Below are 23,960 nucleotides of genomic sequence, written 5' to 3'. Positions count from 1 at the left end.
TAAGCTTTTGAAAAAGTTCGGAACACATTCAATATACTTTCTTCTTAACGGAGTAAATTTAGAACGCATTTTAGTACACATTTAGGCAATTAGAACCCTTTTTTGAATTATAGCGTTCCAAACGTGTTCCCGAAGCGTAGCGAAATTTTGCTGTGTGATGGTTTTCTTGGATTTCACATTCACACCATTTCAATATTTAATAAAACAAAACTTACACGTATTGCTTACAAATAACGGAACTAAGTTTCGTTGATGAGGAGTATTCCTGAAAGTAAAAATTATGCTACAATATTTTTTACTTTAAATATTTAAAAATAATGTTGGCGTTGTACTCGAAGTATGTTTCTTAGCGCATCAACAATATGCTGGTGAAGATTCGTTATCCGTTTTTATTATTCAGTATTGTTTTGATCGTTGGATCTATAAGTATAGGAAAAATACCATTATTCACTCGGGTTACATATATATATATATATATATATATATATATATATATATATATATATATATATATATATATATATATATATATATATTAGGGTGGTCCTTATTTACATGGGGAAAAAAAATTCGGAATTCAACAAGTGACGCCCCTTAGTTTTGTGACACTACAATAAAAAGTAACGTGTGCGAAATTTGAACTCGATCGGTCAATAATAACACGTGCCCCTAGGCGGTTTAACTTTAACACTTTTGATAATTTTCTCACAAAGCTTCGAGTTTTTACTTCAGATTCAGTAAATCGTTTCTCCTACGCTTGCAAAAAAATTTTTACAGTGAGGTAGCACTAAAATTAATCTTTTTAATTACTTTATATCATCTAAAGATTTAAGTTGAATAAAAATTAAATAATGCTTTAGAAACTTTCCTTAATCGTACGCTTTTTTCAATGTATCTCGACAGTTTGTATTTTTCTCCAATAGCCTTGGACGGTCTGTAAAATAAATTGCTTTGTGACTCATATTTGGTAAATTAGTTGTGAAATTATTCGATTAATATTGTGCTCCTCCTTCAGTTGTATCATTCACAATTTTCAGTATTTTAACAATCTCTCTTCCCTTTAAATTGCTTCCTTCATTTTGCCGTGAATCAGAATCAAATGGGAAAAAATCTTTTAGTATTTGTAACTTATCAAACAGTTTTATTGCGTCGTAATTGATTCTATAAAGAGGAAGCTCTTAACTAAGAAAAAATTCCAAATCATCTACTGTTATCTGAAATTTGTTAAACAGTCATCAGATACGTCTTCCTTATCACAAGCATTTTTTGGACTAGTCTTTTCCTATCTTCAAAGTCAATTCCTTCATCCAATACGATCAAAACTACTAGTTTATACCCTAAATACCATAAGTGATTTATGAATTTTCCAATCACTGCTTCTGCTGCATGTTTGTCGTCATTTTGTACACTGCTAGTTTTTCAGACATATTATATTATTCAAAGGAGCCTCGATTGGGTTGCTGCAAAAATCCATATCTTCATACAGCATTTAATTGTAAAACAGCTTTGTAAAACAGCATTGACGGGCTTTCTTTTCATGAAAGGTCAATTTAAATTGTTTCCTAAATATAAAAAATTTCAAACAAAAATTCCGTTTGCCATCCAAGTGGCTCAGGAATAAGCTCCTGGTTGCCGAAAACATACCCCTGTAAGGGGAAATTCAGCAGGAAATATTCTTACAAGTTATGAGAATTCTCTGTAATCATTCTCAATTCCGCTTTTTACGAACAAAAATATGTCATCAACTTCGTCTTTTAGAATTTAAGTGGTATGTGTACGTGATTGAAATGTTATAAGTTCTGAAAGATGGAGATCTTTCCATAAAATTTTGAAGCGCTTAAATAATTAAATACCTGATCTAGAACTAAAAAAGGTAAGAACTTCTTTAAGGACACACTCTGCAGTACGATTTCAAGTGCATGATGATGGCAATCCAAATGTAATATATCACCTTTCAGTTTTTGCTCTAAAAGATTGCATGCAAAATTTATACGTTTGGTATTGCAAGTCATTGTACCAAAGACTACAGCTAGAACAGTTAGCAATAAAGAGCTATCATCTGAGATATCGTATACAACTGAAGAAATATCTAAAGAATTCCGAGTAGCTGTTCAACATTAGGAACTGAAGCTATCACGGTAATCCTGTCGGCGTTTTTTAATCTAAATTTAAATTCATGAAATTTAATTTTACCTGTCGAAGATTTTCCTTTGCTCTCTTAAGGAATGTACGATTGATCATTAGGTCATTTGGATTTAAATTTACTGCATCTACATAGACTGTAAATAAATGAACAACATCTTTATCCCTAATATGGCATTTGTCTAACAGTGATGAAAGGCGAACAGGTATCAATAGTTGTCAAGCTTTTTTGCATTGTGGTAGACCAGCTGTAGAAAACAAACGTTCAACAGGTTAGGATAGATACCCATTTCGGTTTCTAAATCTTGTGAATCGCAAGAATTTGATGATAATAAAGGACTATGTACTGAAATAGAAGAAAACTAATTTAAAGTATAGATTTCTACACTGCTCCGATCTGGATATTTCTCTTAATTTATATTTTAGCCATGGAAAATACAGTATATTTTTATGTTAGGAGTAATCGAGGATTTTTCGAAATTTATATTTTAGAAATTAAAAATTGCATAAGCATTTAGGTATAGGTATGAACAGCGAATTAAAATATAATTGCAATTACTTATATTTATAGCATTGAAACCTTGCGACTCTATTTGCCACACCTATTACATACACAGGAAATTTTGTAAATCAACAACCCCAAAGCCTGGAGGAGGCAATTTGTTGTTGTCAAAGATCGTTCATTAATGGCCTATAGAATTCCTTGTGTCCATCTTGATGGGAAGAAACGTTCCCCTGCAGCTTGGTTGGAACAAGCGCAGAAGAGCGGTACGCTTGATCCAAGGCCATTGATGTACATTTTATTCTCTGTAGCATGTTAAATTTTACAGAATGAAAGTGAGAGAATGGTCGATCTGGAAGTAGCAGCACCTATTGAGGTTCAAAATTACTTTAAATATAAAACGTTAGAATATTTTTACATAAAAATGAGAAAATCCACAATTTTTTCTTCGAAACTCAAAGAAGGGGGCCCTAGGGGGACGTGTTAATATTCATGGATTGACTTAAAATTTTGCAAGGATCATTTATTTGTACAATCGAACAAATTGAGGGGTTGAGGGGGCGTCGCTTAAAATATCTGCAACTTCAAAAATAAGGACCACCCTAATATATATATATATATATATATATATATATATATATATATATATATATATATATATATATATATATATATATATATATATATATATATTCATGAATAAACAGTCTAAATAAATTGGAAAATGCAAAAAATAAGAACACAAAAACAACACCAAACACCAAAATGAAAAAAGATGAACCAGGGACCGATACTTTCTCAAGGGGAGGACCGGTCCCTAAGTTCACAAGGCCCTTTCTGTTTAGCAAGAGGGAAGGTCCCAATAACTTGCTATCCTCCCCGAGAGCCTTGGAGGGAAATAGAACATGAAAACATACCTGAAAAACTTGTAAAACACAAGTCAACGGTATTCCGCAGGGATCCAAGTTCTCTTCTGTATTGGCCAACCTTTACTTGCAACACTTTGAAAAAAAATTCACCTTTTCCATTCCTAGGGCTTTCAGATACGTTGATGACCTCATTATTTTCAATTACCACAACTTTTCAATGATTCCAAGAATATCTATCCTCCTGAATTAAAACTTATTCACACCAATGATAATATAAAACAATTTAATTTCCTTGATCTTAATATTTCTCTTTCATACAATTCAGTTCATACTGATCTTTTTGATAAACGACTTTCCTTTCAATTCCATGCTAATCGTTTGATTTCATGGAATTCAAATACTTCTATTAAAATTTTTCGTAACACCTTGATTAATGAAATCAATAGAATTAAAACTATCTGCAACAGAAATGAATTTGTCTCTGAAAATCTTAATTTATTGAAAAGTACTTTAGACTATAATAAAGTTCCCCAATCTATTTATTTAAGTTACATTAGAAAAGTAAGGAAAAGCGCAGCAGAGTGAAATATAGCGCAATTGTATTATTGCAGTAAGGTCACCTAAGCTATGAAGGTCTATTGGGATCTGTCCTGGAAATTTCTGCTGTAATTTCCGATCCAGTATTTTATTTCCTCTACAGGGTTTTTCAACTCCAGGTTTTTTCAACTCCATGTTTTTCAATTCCATGTTCTGCTGCTGCCGTGTCTTAACTGCAGCCTAGCCTAGCCTGCAGCCTTTTGCCTAGCACGTACAAGTCATTTCTTTTTCAAGGTCTACATTCTGATTGCTACTACCTTTTGAAGGTTCGCCTGAATACTCTTTCGTTCTTTAATTTTCAGGAATGTTTTCATGTTCTATTTTCCTCCAAGATTCTTGGGGAGGGTAGCAAGTTATTGGGACCTTTCCTCTTGCTAAACAGAAAGGGCCTTGTGAACTTAGGGATCAATCCTTCCCTTGAGAAAGTATCGGTCCCTGGTTCACCTTTTTTCATTTTGGTGTTGTTTTTGTGTTCTTGCTTTCTACATTTTCCAATTTATTTTGATTGTTTATTCATGAATATGTTTGTACTGTTTTTGTTTCTAGCAGTTTTGCGCTGGCATTACAGTGCACTTTAGTATTTTTTCTTTCATTTTTCTTTCAATGTCTTTGAATTTATATTTAAAATATTCTTAAAATGTATTTTATGTTGTATATATATATATATATATATATATATATATATATATATATATATATATATATATATATATATATATATATATATATATGAATAAATAAATAAAAGAATCGCTATCTCAAGACACGAAGAATGACGAATTTATTTGAACAAACATGAAATTTTATGCCATCACAAGATTTGATTTCGACGACTGTGGCAGTATTTTATCTGTAAAGAAAGACAAATATTGCAATAGAGTGATTCAAGTAGAGAAACGTATCGCATAATTCAGATAATGCTACCAATAAAGAAAAAAAGAAAAATTGCAATTTATCAATAGGGTAGTCACTTACCTTTTAAGAAAGCTTTATGAACAGAACGGCTGAAAACGTGAAGTTTGTTACTGTTCTTCAAAATTGAGATTAATTTCCGCTTTTCAAAAGTAGAATATGAGCAGTCGCTGATTCGTTTTCATTGCTTCTGAGTACCATGCTTAAAGTGATGATCGATCTTAGTAGCAATGGATTATCCTATGACTGTTCGGGCTGTCAAAACATCTTTTTATAAATGCTCAGCAACTCAATTTGGAATTTAAGCCAAATCAAAGACACTGCACATGTTGCCTTCTTGTGACATATTCAAAGATGCCTTGAAATAGTTCAGAAAAACTCACTTTCTTAAAATAGATATTGTTTTTTTTTTGGAGGTATTTATTACGCAATAAAACTTGTAAAACGATAAGAAAATTCACCTTTTGATAACGATTTAATTTACAACATTAGAACGTTAAAACATTTTTAGGCTCTTTGAATATGCTTAAAAAAAAAAAAAAAAAAAAAAAAAAAATCCGGTTAATCATTGAAATTAATGTAAGAAGTTGCGTTACCATTAAATATAAATGGTTTTCGATGTATTAACAAGCTTCTCAACTTTCCAGTTAAACTAGATTAGAAAATATATTAGATTGGAGAATAACGGGTATTGTAGATATACATTTTATATTTCGATAATTCTAACTTTTGTGAGTAATGTTAGGGTTAGTTGGGGGAAGTGGGTCACTGGGGTAAGTGTGTCACCCCCCTAAAACTGAAATATGGATAAAATTTTGAAACTTTTTTGCACAGACCATGTTAAATTCATAAATGTCATGTTTGGGATTCGTGGAATTTTTTCTAGGTTATAGCACTTAGTCAAAAAAAAAATAGTTTTTTTTTTTTTTTTTTTTTTTTTTTTTTTTTTTTTTTTTTTTTTTGCGAGTTCAAGCAACATTTTTTCAAAGAAGTGTTTTCAGGTTAACTTTGATTATTTTTTAATAATAATTAATTTTTCACGTATAGTTTAACTTAAATTTAATACAGCAACAATAATTTCTGCATTAAATATTATTAATAAGTGTTAAGAGGAGGGGTCCCACTTACCCCGTTCATTTTTGCTATACGGGGTAAGTGGGGTGCCCTCACTATAGGGTAAGTGGGTCCCCCCATATTAATGGGGATTTCAAAATCAAAAGCAACTCTGATTAAATATTTGTATTGATGAAATACAGGTCAACTATGATGACTTAGTAGGAATTGATAGTTCAGCTACAAAAACTACTAAGCTGGTGATTATGTACATATTTGAAACACACATGAAAAAAATCATTAAGGTTTAAGTAGGTCTAATGTTGGAAGTTGATACGGCAAATTAAAAAATACTGTTGAATTTGCAAGAACGAATAGAAATAGTGACACTTTTTATTGGCACACAGTCGACTCCCGCTACAACGCGATTCGACCTACGCGAAATGGCTATAACGCGAATTACGAATTTTAGAGTTAAAGTTAATATTTCGTCTACAACACGAATTTTTTAGAAGGAAGTATCGGCTTCGTTATTGGCTACTAAATATTGATTTCGTGAATGTTATTACATCCCTCTAAGCATCACTGACAGCGAAAGTTCCCACATCAAACTAATGAACGCATCGAGTTGTTAGCGCACCAAAAAACCATTCAGCATCGTTTATTTATTTATTTTTTTCACTCTTAATATTAAAATTGATGAAATATATTGGTATCTTGGTGGTATCTTCATTTATAGATTGTGAAGATGGGAAGAAAATGAAAGTTTCTGATAAAAAAAATGAAAGAAAGAAAAAAAAAAAAGCTAAGATTCTGGAGATGCTTTAACAACTACATAACGTCGACGGTAGCGGGACAATAAATATGATTGAATCTTCCATGCGTACAATTAAAAGTCAAAACAAAAATATATTCGTAAAGGTTCAGAACTTATTTTCAATTTTTAAGTTTTCAGAGCAGTCTAGCAAAGTAAATATTATGAAAATGGAAGCTGCCCTTGTATCACGGATTAAAGAGATCATTAAGAGGATCTGTTGCAACGAATTGAAGCGTTATAAAAGATGCGGCGAAGCAGCCGTATTTAAAAAGTATTACAGAAGAATGATAATCTGATCATAGAGCATAAATCATCATTATCTTCATTTTTTAACTCATAAATATGTTACTCTATCTACTCTACAGTACTATTATAGTGCAGCATTTTATTATTACTACATACTGTGCGTACGGTGTTTTATTTTATGTCATTCTCTCACGTTGATCATTCATTTTGCGCATATTAAAGTATTTCATATTGAAGAAAACAGTTTTTTATTTCTAAATACAGTAAAAGTTTAGTTCTTTATGTAAGAAACTGTAATGTATAGTTAAGGAACGCTTTAAAGCAGTTTGAGAGGTGTTTATAAAAGTCTAAAAGAATTTCGTATGCTTAAAAAAAATTGTACTTATGCACATATTTTTACACAGCGCGAAATTTCGACTTACTCGAGAAGTCTTGGAACGCATCCCTCGCCTAAGTCGGGACTCGACTGTAGTGCAGATGATGTGGGAACAATTACTGAGGATGAAACGATACTAATACTTCCTTAGCCAACTTTACATAGCCGCAGTCATTTAGAGTTTCCAATTTCTTTTTCAAATTATAGTTTTCGAAAATTGACTGAAATTGATCTTAATCAACTGTCTTACGTTCATGAAACACACCTTTATATGCAAAAGTAAAATATGTCCCTCTAGGCTTTCAATAAATTTCACAAATGAAATTGTTTTATTTTTCGTTTTAAAATTTTCCGTGATACAGATTTAAAAGACAGTAAATATCTCATAAATGGATCCATTTACAAAAAAATAATTCACACTAAAAATTTGCATTCTTTATCATGTCAGACCCCCTTACCCCTTTTTTAGATATGCTTCATTTAAATTTAAATGAAAGGGGGGTGACCCACATACCCCTTACTATGGGGTAAGTGGGACACCCATCAGATTTTTTTTAAGTATAATCGTTAAGAATATTTAAAGCATTATTCTACAAAATAAGGATGAACTTTTGTTTTTATTAATAATGTCAAGGATACAATAAGACATTAAGTTAAATTTTTTTTGTTTCAAAACTTTTGTGTAAGGTTTCAAAAACAAACTATTCTCAAAAGGGGTTCCACTTACCACAACCAACCCTACGTAAAAAAATGAAATTTTATGTTTTATCCATGTCTATTACTATGTTTCTCTCAATAATTATTTCAATAAATTTTTAAAATATTTTTTCACAGAAAAAAAAAAAAGTCTTTTTTCTTTTCCTTTTTTTTGCGCGCTGTATCAACTATAATCAACCTAAATATGTCTAAGCCTAATTATACCTATCTATTAGGCATGATTTGGTTTCCTATTCAAGGAACGCAGAAGTATCTTGTTTAATATGATATAATCACTTAAACACCTTGTACGACAGTGAAAAGAAAAATACAAAAATTTACTCTTGTACACCAAAAAATAAATAAATAAATAAATAAATAATTTAAATTTTGACATCTTGAATTCAAATTATGTTTTTCGCAATCACGAGTGTGTGTATGTAGGCGTGTGTGTTTGTGTGTGGGGGTATGTGTTTGTATGTAGGGATTATGTGTATGTGGGCATGATGTGTGTTTGTGTCTGTGTGCTGGCATAAGTGTGTGGGTAGTTGTGTGTATGAATGTGTGTGTGGGGGGGGGGTAGGGGAAACCCGGGTAACGTGAATAACTTAAGCTTTTCTTGATTATTGTCGTTTAGTTATAACTTTAGAAATTGAAACAAATGTTTATAATCAGTCTTCATTTAATGAACTTGCGTAATGCAATAACAGTCGTCCTCAATATTAATTACACTATTAGATATAAAGCCAGTTTTCAAAAATGGCAAGAATATCCACTTTGCCCAACACCCCGGGTAAAGTGGATTCGTTACTAGGGCAAAGCGAACAGCAACATTATTTGTCATGAAATTAAATATTAAAAATAAAATAACCATCGAAAATTAAAGGAACATATCCAAAAAACATTTTTTGCTACATTGCTGATTATTGTAGTAATTGCAAACAAAGAAATTAAAATTAAAAATAAAATAAACGTTCAAATTAAAAGGAACATATTTAAAAACATTTTCTTTGCCGCAGTGCTAATTATTGTTGCTATTACAAACAAAGAAACTGAACTTAAGAATAAAGTAAGCATTGAAAATTAAAGGCTTGTATTAAAAAGCATTTTTCTACAATACTAGTTATTGCAGTAATTATTGTAACAAGCAAAGAAATTTTTTAAAAAAAGTCAACATACAAAATTTAGGAGCATATTAAAAAAAAACATTTTTCTTCTACAATACTAATCATTGCAGTTATTTAAACAAAATCATTACCATTTTCGAATGCTGAACACTCTTTATGACACCACTGAATACAAATACGACATTGTATCCTGTTTTCCATTGGTTTATCATCTTCTTCAATGAACATTTCATCACAGAAAATGTACGTTACATCATCAAATTTCTTTACTTCCTTCTTCTTATCATTCTCTTATGCAGTCCTATGTTTTGTAGCAGAGATTTTTGATTAGTCTTTTTGATACTTCGTCTTTTTAATAGTCTTCTGAGAAGCTTTAGTCGAAACATCATCTAGTTACTTCATGACAGTCTTTTTTGATTTTTCAAATTTTTGTCTCTGATTGTCCTTTACTGGAGTACTTGTCTGGAGTGTAGATCTCTGTAGTTTTTGCCTACGTGTTGTTATTGGTTTAACAGGCTGAGGAATAGGTAGTAAAACTGAAAGACTGTAGTAGTTCGTAAAACATCCAGGTTTTGGTGAAGCGGCGGGAACATCATTACCTTGGATTTATTCTGTTGTTTCAGATCCCATGGGAGTATAAGAAGAGTCTTCAGTGGTAGCATTGTCTTGAGATCTTAATATTGAAGGACTTCCAGGTTCGGATGAAGTAACTTGTCATGACTGGGCAAAGTGAATATGGTATTCACTTTGCCCGATCCGCTTTGCCCTTCATGTACATTTTTGAGGTTACTAAAAATTACTAAAAAAACCAGAGCATCTACACTCGTCGTCTACGGAGAGTTGAAAGCTACATAATCGTACATCAAATCCTACTCATAACAAGGAACATGTCACAAACAGTATTAAAGTTATAAATGAAACACTAACCTCTGTAAACTAATTCTGTTTTCCAAAAAAACATACTTTGTTCGGTCAATGGCGTAGCGTGACGCGAACTCGTCTCGACATGTTTGCCGCACACGGAGTGGCGACAGACGACCGTTGCTATGACAACGCGGCTGCCGGCCAACTAATTATTTGGGAGTTATAGGCAAAATTCGCTTTGCCCGGGGTATCCACTTTAGCAGGTTTTCCCCTATGTGTGTGTAGGCATATGTGTTTGTGTCTGTTTGCAGGCATGAATGGGTGGGTAGTTGTGTGTGTATGTGTGGGTGTCTGTATGTATGCGCGTGTGTATGTGTTTGTATGTGTGTATGTGTTTGTGTATGAGTGTATGTGTATGTGTGTGTGTGCGTGTATGTGTGTAGTTGTGTATGTATGCGCGTGTGTGTGTGTGTAGGACATGGATGCAACCTGGAGACGGCTTTCGCTATAGGAGCAGCATCGTGAGGAGCCCGTCGACGGTGATGGTGCGGAGGGTGGCGGTGGGAAAAATCAAAAGACGCCAAAAACAGTCAAATGAGAACAATAAGTAATCGTGATTGCTCAAAAAAACAATTTTTATACAAATAACTTTCAAAAAAAAAAAAAAAAAAGACGGGCTCTCCCACTAACTTAGGTCAAGTCAGTGAAAATCGTTTATTTTTTATTAGACTCTCAGCTCTGGGTATTTAAGTAATCGAAAATTAAAGCCCTCGTATCAACTTAACCTTCTATGAACTGTTCTTGGTATCCCTTATACATAAAAGAAATAATGTGAAGCACTGACAAGATCCTAGGTAATTTCTAAATTTCTGCTGCTAATGACCTGCTGCTCTAGCAGAATTTAATTGGTCAACATTATGCGTCTAGTTTTATATTTACCTTTAAAACTTAATTTAAAACGACTACATTTTAAGACACATTTAATTTAAATTACCTTAAAATTTTATAACCGAATGAATTCAGAGGAAAAAAATATTTTATCACATATTATAAGTTTAAAAACACTTTAAACGTTCAATTAAAGCATTTTACAATCATTCCTGTTGTGTGTGTGTGTTTGAAGGTAATAATATTTAATAAAAAAAGAAGTTATTGCCTCAGCATAAACAAACCAATACCTCTTTCATGTAACACTTCTTAAGAAGAAATCCATTTGAATGCCTCTTGAACAAAATATTATTTATTTTCTAACAATGATAAAGGAAGCCGATGAACTATATAATAAAATGCAGTTACAGCTTTTAAAATTTACAGCGGTACTTGCTGAATATAAAAAATAACTTTTTCTCTCGAAGAAATGAAAGAATTCATTTTTTGCAAAATAATATGCTTTGCATTATACTAATTTCTGATTTCTGGTAATTGTGTGCGGAAACTTACTAAATCAGTGTTTTATTTACTGAGTGTATGACTGCGAAATGTTTGGTTAAGTTAAGAATTCTGCTGCTCTAACCGCTCATAGACCCCAAAAACCATTTACACCTGTAAGTAAGCTGTTTGAAAACATGTATTCAAAAAAAAAAAAACTAATTTAATCGAAAACGCTTTATTATTAACATTTTCAAAATATATAAAAAATGTACTGATAAATGCATATAATATCAGGCAATTATTTCCTGTATATATGTCTGACTATGCATTTGAAGATTTACATTTCGAAAGAAAAACGTTTATCTAGAAAAATTAGCAGTCTTTATTCCACATTCATTTTCAGATTCTAAGCATTAGTTTGCGAAGAATAAAAAAAATGAGGTCAAACAAATTTCTGTACAATCTATTCGTAAACTAAAAACTAAATTCATTTTGGTACGTTTGGTCGATAACATAACTTTATTTTGAAGTACGATTTCTTGAGTTAACGCGATGTGCTTTCTAGAGTAAGAAAGAGACTCAATAATCGTTAAACTAATATTAATAGAGCTTATTACTCTTTGTTGTCAAAAAATACGCTCGAGTTTTCTGTTTAGTTTGTTTGAGAGTCACTAGAGGGAAATATTTTTCCGTTAGAATTCGTTACCAAGCCAACGTTGCACATTTACATAACGAGAAAAAACTAATTTCATTTTTATGTTATACTTATATCATTTACAAATTCCCATTTTTAAGCCGCTGAATTGATGATTCTAAGTGTTCATGTCACGCAAACATGCATTCGATACCATTTTTTTTTTTCAATTTACAATGCAATTATGTCGCATAATAATTTCCGTGATTTAAGCAATTATTAATAAATTTCTTTATCAATGTCAAATCATTTAGAGGAAATCCTTTAGAATGAACTTGTATTTAACAAAATCTTTTCTTAAACGTTCTCTAATAGGTGTATCAACCTTAACAATAATGAAGTTTGATGAGCTTGTACATACGAGTTTTCATATTTAGATTTTGATACCAGACTAAAAGGGGTTAATACGTATAGCCTGGAGCAAAGGAGATTCAGAGGGGACATGATTTAGTTGATTAAATTTATCAAAATGAACGATGTTAAAAGGTTGCATTTTTGCACAGAAAGCAGGACAAGAGGTCATTGGCTTAAGCTAATCAGGAAATGAGGAAAAATTACTACTTGGGTAGGGTTGCAGGCACTTGGAACGGTTACCGGAAGAAGTAGTAATGCGCAAAGGGGGTAGATAGCTTTAAAGGGCCACTGATCTTCATTGGGGAGTAATAAACTGACTAGGACCTCCCTAGCTGGGCCCAGAATTAAAATTTGATGAATCAAAAAGCAACACTACAATACGATTTCCTGCGCAGTTTCTTGCGAGTCAATTACAGAAGGAACTTCCTTGTTGCTGGTTATCACACTTATACAGGGTGTCTATAAAAGAACTCCGGGGTTAAAAAAATTAATATTTTTTAAACTATAAAAGATAGCGAAATTTGATCAATTCCTTTGAAACAAGCAGCTCAAAGAGTTTTACTCATACCAATTGGGAATGTTTCTCTCAACAGTTGGCAGCGCTGCGGAGCGTTGACCTTGAAATGACGTAGCGGCTGCGGCAGGCAGTCAGTGTCGTCTGGACTGCCGCGCTATGGCGACGCCTCAACAAAAGGCTCAATGTGTTATTTGGCTCATAGAAACTAATTCTGTTGTTACTGTACAAAGAAACTTTCGACGTAGCTATGGTGTTGACCCGCCTACAGACAAAACAATTCGTCAGTGGTTAAGTGCGTTCAAGGAAACAGGAAGTGTTTTGAAGCAAAAGTCGCCGGGTAGGCCGCGTGTGTCTCAAGAGAATGTGGATAGAATACGAGCTTCATGCACTCGAAGCCCTAATAAATCGGTAACAAGACGCTGTCTGGAGTTGGGGTTACCAAGATCAACAGTCCATAAGGTCATTCATAAAAGACTTCGTTTAACTGCCTACAAGATTCAACTTTTACACCATATGAAACCGGCAGACAAGGTTAAGAGATTCAACTTTTCTGTTTCCATGCTGGATAAAATTGATGAAGATAATGATTTTTTAAAAAGTGTGGTTTTTAGTGATGAAGCTACTTTTCATGTGAACGGAACTGTAAACAGGCATAATTGCAGAATTTGGGGTTCAGAGCCGCCCCATGAGTTTATTGAGTACGAACGTGATACGCCCAAAGTGAATGTTTGGTGTGCTTTTATGCATGACAGAGTCATAGGTCCCTTCATTTTTTCCGAAAGGAATATCAATGGTGATGTCTATTGTGACATGTTAGAGGAGTATGTTTATCCTCAGTTGGATGACATTGAGGCGGAGAAAGGTTTAGTTTACTTCCAACAAGATGGGGCGCCGCCACACTTCAGTTTGCGTGTGCGTGAGTCACTGGACGCTCGTTTGGGAAACAGGTGGATTGGAAGGGAAGGACCTATTCCATGGCCACCAAGGAGCCCTGATATGACTCCGTTGGACTTTTTCTTCTGGGGGCATATCAAGAATCTTGTGTATGCAGAGAAAATTCGAAATGTTCGCCATCTCAGGGAACGAATAGTGAATTGCGTGGCGTCCGTTCCCCCAGACATGCTCGCCAGGACATGGGAAGAGGTAGAATACCGTTTCGACGTGTGCCGTGCCACTAACGGAGCTCACATTGAACTTTACTAAGTTGTTAAAAAATCTTGAAAATGTAAGCTTTCTAATCATGTATAAAACATGTATGTACGTTTTTTACTTTATTAAAATATTTTGTCTTAAAACCCCGGAGTTCTTTTATAGACACCCTGTATTTGTATTTGGATTTGGATTAACCCTTGAAGAACCATGGGACATATAACGTGTGTTCTTAGTTCAAATTTTATTTTAAAAGCTTTTTATGTGAGCAATGCATAAAAAAATCAGAGTGGCTTATAACTTTATTTAGAGACGTCTATTTTTTGGAGCGGTTGTTTCGAGTTAGTTACGCGGATAGGCAAACTTTGTCTGTGTTTTAGACTGATGAGAAACTTTTCCCGGTTGTTATGTTTGCGAGGAGTACATTACGTGCTTTATCTAAGAACTTGTATAGTATCCCAAGATCTGTATAAGATAATATTATTTTTTTTTCTTTTCACATAAAGAAGGTGGAATTTCTGTTGAGAAATTTCTAAGAAATATTGAGCATAAACAATGATGAAAAAATACTTTTGCTTAAAGGTTTGTTTTGAAGGAATAATTGCGTTCACAAGTATATTAATTTTAATATTTAAACTTCTTACAGAGGATAAAATAAAATATTTTGTGTTTCCACCAAACGAGGATAGCTATAAATGTTGTAATATAAAACATGATACCCTTAAATTACTTTTTTGTTTTTTTTTATAGTGCAGCTACAAATGGTTATATAAGGAGCGAATTTGTACCCACTCTCATTTGACAAACGGAAATACGCAATACTCAATTTAATGAATCAAAAAGCAACACTACAATACTATTTCCTGCGCAGTTTCTTAGAGTTATTCAATTACAGAAGAAACTTCCTTGTTTACAACCACTTAACGCCATAACCTTGCTGTTAACAGCATTAAATGAAAGAACAAAACTATCAAGCATATTGTTGTTAGATGTCAGAAAGCTGACAATAAAATCTCCAGGTGTTGAAAAGAGATTCCTGAATTTGTATTTGTAAACTATTAGTTCAAAATAAAAATATTTGCTCTATAAACAACATCGATGCAATTCTCTTAAGTAGCATTTCAAGTTAAATTGAAAAACATCGCAACTTAACTATTGTCTTATTTGAATGATATGGATCTCATCAAGTAGATAATAGGATATATCACATTTCAAACAACTCTATTAGCACCAAACCTTATCCTATCCATCACAAGCCACCTGCCGCATAAATAACTGAAAACAAAGAAAGGGAAATATTTCAAGGTCTCGATGCGAAAAATCAAGAATGGTTTTTTTTTGAAAACCAGCATACTCACTTAATGTTTACAATTAACCTTGAGGCCGAAAAGTTTTTTAACGCGTAAAACCATCTATCATTTTCTTTGAAATAAGCATTGAAGCAAGTTTTTATAAGAAAAGATAGATCTTCCAAGTTCATGCTTCATGGATTCAAAACTTCATTTGTTTCAATTGACATCTTTCATTTCGGACTGATTCGTGCTAGTGGAAAATTATTTCTCCTCATTGAATACACCAGGTAAGCGGTTGAATTCTTATGTTTCTTGCAAATCACTATAAGTAGCATGGTTTGAAAGTGAATTCAGACTGATAAAATAGATTACATTTGACAGGACTAAATGGTAGTAAAATAATGATAGTAGTAATATTTTAATTCATGAATTAAACCCAAAAAAAAAAAAAAAAAAAATCATCTGTGACAACCAAGAATAACAATGTCCAATGAAAACCACGCAGTCATTTATTAATAATCTCATGAATTATGAATTATAATTCCTTTTTAATTGAGGCAGTAAGAAGCAAAGGGATGTTAGTGCCAAAATTAAAAATTTGGAGATAACTAGTACAAATGGAAGATGAACCTTTTCTCTGTTTCGGGGTAAGAGATAGTACTAGTAGCCCTGGTAGGTGCTGCTATTCAGCATGACTTAGAAAAACAAAATCAAAGAAAGCCTACCTAGGACCGCAGTTTTACTCAAAGCTTGAAAATGTCCTCTTACATACCTTTGCTTCTTACTGCCTCAATTGTTCTTGCATTTCTTAATTACTTATTGATATAAATTTATGATAAATACCCTTTTAGTATTTTTGAACGACATTTATGCATCAATGCAAGAAGTTCACTTTCATATTGTGTGTATGCAATAATTTAATTTTTGTTTTATATTTTGCTCTAAAATGTCTCTCATTGAATATACAAATGTACTTGTATAACAATGAAACTTGTCAGTCACTTCAAATCTAAATAGTAAGGTAACGTAAATTTCAAACATTCTAATTGCAACTACACTGTTATTATTAGTTAATATTTTTTGAAAATGTCCAGAATCTCTTTTCTTAGAGAACAACTGCATAAAATGTTTTCGAATTACTTTTTTTTTCTTTTTTTTTGTGGAGAAACAGATACAAAAAATGATTAGAACTTATTGATTTGGTATATAAATTAGTAAAAAGAATTTACTGATCCGATTTTTAAAAATTATCAGTTGATTATTTTTTTTTGTATGAAAAAATTGTTAAGAAAAATTATGCAAAAATGTGCAGAATATAGCACAATATTCGAACAACTGTACTTTTCAATAAATATCCAGATAAACAGACGAGTAGCAAAATAAAATTTGATAGATTAATTCAATTGAAAAATTAATCTAATGCCCGTATAAATTTTTTTTTCAAGACTTTTCTTCCGCGGTAGAGTCGCAAATCAGCAAAATATGAGAAAAATGCAAGTAAAGGGGAGTAACTGCACATTTTTCATTTTTGTGCATTTTTGTCATCTCTTGTACGTTAGCTTTATTGCATACGCTTTTTTGTTTGGTTGGTTTCCGTTGGAAAAAAGCGCAAAACAATGGTCTCATTCCAACGTTTCCTTACTGTTAGTATTGAATCCAAAACGCGTTTCTTCAAATATCTCGAAAACTCATTTTTGCAGATACTGCCATTTACCTGCCTACTGCAGTAACTAATTATACGTTTTCAGCTATTACTTTGCTCTCACCGATTTATGAGTAAACGATGCATCATAGGCTAGTCTCAATTACGTTTTTTTCTGCATCATTTTAACCGGTTTACCCTCTTGCTCTATTTAGCCAGTCAAGGCATTATTTACTAAATAGTTTTGTTACTATTGGAACTTTACTTTTAATCATTCAGTTATACATAACATTTCTCTTAAATTAAATGAAAAAATTAGAATTAAAAAAAGGTAAAAAAAAAAAAAAAACACGAATTCAACTGAATTTATTAAAATAAATTTTAGCTACAATTTTTACTTGAACATTTATTTTCATTTATATTTTCCCTGTTTTTTCGCTTCAACTCTGTACTCGTTCAAATTCAGTGTAGTTTTGAAATTATTCTTGAAAAATTAAATTTCAATTAAACGCAACTTAAAATTGGCCAGCAATTTTTATGGAAACAGTTTCCACAGGTACGATATACGCATCGAATATTTAAATAAAACATGAAGAATAGATAATACGTTAATCAAGTGCTTAAAAAAAGGTAGAAAGAGAGAAAATGTAAAACGCGCTGGTTTTATATTTCATTGGCACTCTATGCTTTCCTTGCAGATCCTCTATAATCTGTAAAAATCTGTGCGCAAGTATAATATTAAATAAATTAAAAAAAAAAAAAACTACCGTTAAAAAAACTGTATCGTTACAAAAGTATGAATTTCAAATCAGAGAAAACGAAAATGAAAAACAAATTTTAATCAATTCGTTAATATTTTTAAAAGAGATTATATAAGTTAAGATAGATATAATTTAAAGAATAATAGTTCATAATTACCGTAGTTTCCGTATCTGAGGACTTAAAGCAAGTGACACGCAATCGTACTAACAAAAAGATCCACTTGTGTCATTAAAGATTAATCATGACTTTCTCTGTCCACCTATTTCACCTATTTCTCTGTCCACCTATTTTACTGACAAAAAGATCCACTTGTGTCATTAAAGACTGAATCATGTCTTTCTCTGTCCACCTATTTCAAAGTGAATAAAATAATGGCAATCCTTTGCAAAGTGAAATAAATAAGCAATCTTGCTTGCTCCAAAAAAAGTTAGAAATAGTAGAAATAGTTTAAATATGTTTCTTCGAACATGCTTAATTAGAGTGCAAAATCATATGATTATTGATTGTACCCTTAACAATGTATAATGTGAATCGAAAAGACATATAAGAGATTATAATTTGCAACCGTTTTGTGCTGTTGCTTTTTGAAGTCATTATATGAGAGATACATAATGTGTCTCAGTCACACCAACAAAATTCATTCATTTAGAATTTGTTTGAAGCCTTGAAATAGCTGTATGCTGTATTTTTTTGAGAATTTGTGCTTAATTTAAGTTAGTTTTTCAATTTAATCACCTTCAAAATTCACTAACATTTTTAAGAAATTCACAAAAAATGTTTTAGTATAAAACGTGTGTAATGAAATAAGGTAGAATTACATTTAAAAGTTTAATCAATACGATTTAAGTAAAACAATTAAATAAGTATGGCAGTAAATTGCCAGAATAACGTGTAAATATTCCAAAATGTCATATGAGATGTTATTTTATTACTGAATTTTCTCATTTTCCTCATACATACATACATACATACATACATATATATATATATATATATATATATATATATATATATATATATATATATATATATATATATATATATATATATATATATATATATATATATATATATATATATATATATATATATATACATACATATATATATATATATATATATACATATATATATATATATATATATATATATATATATATATATATATATATATATATATATATATATATATATATATATATATATATATATTAGCGAATTCACTGATCGAGTAACGCTCCTGACTTCACCGACAATGAAACTCGTGCCACGGCATGATAATATGATTATATTTTTTTTTGGCAATGTTTGCCATCCAGGAAAACGCTTTATTTTGACAAGGCTGCATTGGATCCAGTAACTTAACTGTTTTACTGGTAATACTGTTACTTTAGGATGATGAAGAAACGAAAAAGTGGTCAACAATGAACACTATCTACTAGAGTTTAGGGGTTAATCTACGGGAGTTAGGGTTGAAATTTCAATTATCAAAATATCAAACAGGCAATTGCTTCGTTCAAATGTAGAAGCAATTTTCACCTGTCATACCTTGACGGGCGATTTTTTAGTAGTACAGTAAAACCTGTGAAGTTGATCACCCTTGTAAGTTGACCACCTGTCTAAGTTGACCGCTTTTTCAGGCGCGGAATTAGCCCTTATCATATAAATAAAAATTTGTAAGTTGATTACCTGTTTAAGTTGACCACTAAAGTAGTGCACCGCAAGTGGTCAACTTACACAGGCTTCACTGTAAATAAATAATTATCTTTGTGTGGTACCAGTGGCGCACACAGGAATTTTGAAAGAGGAGAATCCAAGATCGGAAGCCTCATTCTCATATCATACCCGAATACGCCGTCAGACATATTGATATGAATTTATCGATTCCCGAGAACGAAAAACAGTAAAAAATAAGCTATTGAATAAATAATTAGCATTATTTAATGACATATACTTAAATGAATTATACCACAAAGAAAATAATATACGTATTATTTTTTTCATAATTAAAAAATGGATTCAGCAAAGCAAATTCATCGTTTCAGTATCACCATATGATTATAGAAGTTCATAGAATCTCATTTAAAGTAATCTGTAATTACAAAACTAAAAACATGGTTATTACAGTGTATTCATTTATAATCAATATACTGCTTGTTATAAACAATTCGTTATAGGAAAAGTGAAAATCTTTTAACATGAGGATTTTATTTTTTCACTGATTAAAACTGAAATTATTTTTGCCTTTGTTTGATATTATTTTACGTACAAAATACATAGAATCGTAATCAATCGGGGGGAATAAAGCAAAACCTATGGGAGGGGTCCGAACCCCCTGGACCTGGACCCCTCCCTTGTGTGCGGCTCTGTGTGGTACCCTTGAAAAATGCCCTTTTTTGGGTGTAAATGTGAAAAATTATGAAACAACGTACATAATGCACAAATTTCTATAAAAACAAACAAACATTTCGGGGTTACTAAAACCCCTTTTTCATTGTAAAAAATTGGTGAAATTTTTTTCGCATATATTTTTATCATAAGCTCATTTATTTTGCATTTAAAAAGAGCTACCTTATAATCTTGAAATACGTGTAGGCAATTTTTGCACGTGTATGTGCATTTGTTTTTGTAAATGTATAAGTGTGTGCATGCAATTTTTACACACCCGTACATACGTTCTACTTTCACTAAATAATTACAGCAGAAAACATAAATTATTCTCTAGTGATTTTTATTGATTTAACGGTACAGTGACCGAGAAGCATTTTGCGTTTGTCATTCTTTGTCCTAACATTAATTTCTCATAAATGTCAAATAGTTCTAAAAGTTATGATTTTTGCTCAACCAACAGCCGAAATACAATAATTCTTTATGGATAGAAAATACCAGAAAGGAATGCTATGACGGTGTTCAGCCAAACATGAAATGTTCTACCTTGTGAATTGCTAAACGTTTTTGTAACTAGTGAGTCAATATTGATACAGCCTACCACTTGACTCTAGTTCAAAAATTTATCTGAAATAACAGAGAAATAAAGTGCTGTAATATGATGATATAAAAGCGTTGTTTACAGGAGGTAGAGTTAAGGGTTGTATGATACATTAGACTTTTTTTTCTAAAATAAATATTATCATTTTGAAAATCAGAAAAAAATTCGAGGTAAATAAAAAAGTTTAACCAAAACCCATCATAGCTTTTCACTTTTATCGCTCGTTATATAAATACATAATACGACAGGAAGGATTTATTCTTTGATATTGCGGAGACTGTTTTGCAAAAATTGAAATAGAGATACAAGGGCATTTTTCCGGAACACTTAAAAACTGTAAGTCTGCATACACATTCATACCCATATATTCATACCCACATACGTAGTACATGAAATATACACATAGTATTACAATCCCTTTTAAGAGTACAGCAATGTATATTTACTTGTAAGTGTTCACAAATTTTCAGCCACATGCTCTTAAAAGACAGAAAATTAATATAAAAATGTAAAGTATAAAAAGCATGTGTTGTTTTTTTTTGGATAGGCTAAAATCTTCAAAATTAAAGTAGTTTTTATCAAAGACCTATTTTCTTATTAACTTAATTGAAAACTAAAACATTGTTTTTAAATTTTTAAATACGATAATAAGAAAATAGTTATTTGATAATAAAATAATGTGGAAGTGTATTGTACATTTACTTATTTCATAACACTTCAAATTGTCAAAAATATTTTTAGTTGCAAAGTTTTGTAAGCGAAAAAATTAATTTAATATCAGTGTCAGAGAAAAAGAAAGTAATGCTGCATTTACTATTGACACTACGTAAAGTGTTACTGCCAAAAATTCTATTTTTTCTTGAGTTATTTTTTTATTTTAGATCTTTCTGGTTGAAACAGGTACCCGATACAAGAATCATTAGGACATATTAATAATTTAGTAGCTAGTTAAGGGATGCAATTAAAAGGTCTAAGGACCTTTAACCTTCAGAATTTTCGATTTTCTGGAAAAAAATATATGTTATGCATAATTTAATTCGGAACAATTTAATACCTTATTTATTACCATACGCCAAAAACTTTTTAAGTTATCGTAAAAATTCGTAAACTTTCCCTATAGAGATTTATGTTAACAGCTGCTGTTAACATAAATCTCTATAGGGAAAGTTTCTTCTTCTGAACTCATTTACTGAATATTAAAAAAGCAATTTCAACTGATAAAGTTTTGTCATAACATTATATCTTTTCTAGGCTAGAATCTTTGTGGTAGAGTACATACTTTTCCCTCATAAACCACGAAACGGCAACGCGAATAATATGTCATGTTTTATGAAAATTGAATTAGTTGATTTTGGGTACATTAAGAGACCATTCGTGTCTTTATTACCTATAAGAGATGCAAAGCTACAACTATTTTCCAAAACTTTATAAATTTTTTACTTAAAAAGAAATATTTGAATAACTACTACTTACGTTACTCACATCAAATCTTTAAAAAATGATCTTTAATAAAAGTGGAAGCATAACTGTATAAATGCAGTTGCATTTCATTTGAGAAGTTATCAAAACTTGAGCATTTTTTAAGCAATAATAAAAATGTTGATGATGTTAATATTCTGATGTCTCAATAGCATGGGAAAATTTTCATATATATATATTACACAACGATCGAGTAACGCTCCGAGTAAACTCGCGCCACAGCATGATGATTTGATAATATGTTTTGGTCATGTTTAAAATGCAGGGAAAGTCTTTATAATGATAAGGCTGAACTGGATCCAGTTACTTCACTGTTTTACTGGTAAGGCTGTGTCATTTCAGGGGAATGAAGAAACGAAAAAGTGGAACACAATGAAGGCTATTTACTGGAGTTTAGTGTTAATCCACAGGAGTTAGGGTTAAAATTTCAACTATCAAAATATCACTAAACATGCAATTGCTCCGCTCAAATGAAGAAGCAATTTTCACCCGTGATGTCTTGAGAGGTGATTTTCTAGTATTATTTATATATTATTTTTATGCGATAATTTATGAAATTAATATAGAACATAAGACCATAGGAACATAGGAACATAAGGCAGTGAGAAGCAAAGGGATGTAAGTGAATTTTTTTCAGTTTCAAGAAAAATGCGTTTAAAATTCAGATCCTAGGTAGGCTTTCATTGATTTGTTTTCTAAATCATGCTGTATAGCAGCACACATCGGAGTTACAAGTACAGTAGGCGCCGCTTAATGTGATCACGGTTAATGTTATCATTCATTTGATGTTATCAGAATCAAGAAGTCCCGGAACAATTGTATGTTAACACAAGTTAAAAAAGTCGGATATTGTAATCAGCGTCTTCGTTTATTGTTATCACTTTTCCATAAACTTTTAATTTTTTTCCCGTTTTTGTTCCTCAATTAACAGAAATACATAGGCAAACCCTGACAAGACTAACTTTCTGTGTAGCATTTTGTGGTTTTCAATAGCAATTCAAAATTTTTCTAAGAATGAAGCTATAGAAAGTTCGACCCAGTGACCACAGACTCCCCCTAAGAAAACTTTCTTTTGCACCTAAAAAATTCAGTCGTTGGACATGTTGCAGGCATTGATGTAGGACCTAAATTGTTGCCATTACTTTGTCAACTATTAAAGAACTATGTCGAGATTGAAAACAAAGCGAAGTTAAATTAAAATTTAAACAACAAGCAAAACCATGCTGGAAAAGATAGAAAAACTGAATGTGCTCTGAAACTGGTTTACGAATGTCAGAGAAAACGGTCATATTTTACTACACCTATTACTATGTGATTAAAAATTGCATAATTTAGGTTTAAATTTTTATAATTCAGATATTTCCATTCTGTTAATTTAATAATTTATAATTTAAAACTGCGTTCAGTTGAGTCATTGTGATTTTAATTTGAGGTTGCCAAAATAAATGCACCTTAATTGAAAAAAAAAAAAATATTATTTTATGTCTCCTTGATTCTTTTCGGTTATTGT

General features: G+C 31.5%; 1 protein-coding gene across 1 annotated transcript in view; it reads left to right on the top strand.

The window, feature by feature from the left end:
* Window positions 1-15,721: 15,721 nt before the first annotated feature.
* Window positions 15,722-23,960, top strand: part of LOC129219233 (CRISP/Allergen/PR-1-like) — a 55,597-nt gene continuing 47,358 nt past the window's right edge. The window contains exon 1 of the mRNA XM_054853556.1: window positions 15,722-15,865. The gene's annotated coding sequence lies outside the window, so the exon portion shown is untranslated. The remainder of the gene's footprint in view (window positions 15,866-23,960) is intronic.

The sequence above is a fragment of the Uloborus diversus genome, chromosome 3 (assembly GCF_026930045.1).
Source record: "Uloborus diversus isolate 005 chromosome 3, Udiv.v.3.1, whole genome shotgun sequence".
Taxonomy (NCBI): Eukaryota; Metazoa; Arthropoda; class Arachnida; order Araneae; family Uloboridae; genus Uloborus; species Uloborus diversus.
The sequence above is the reverse complement of the archived record's forward strand: the minus strand, read 5'-3'. Positions and strand labels throughout refer to the sequence as shown.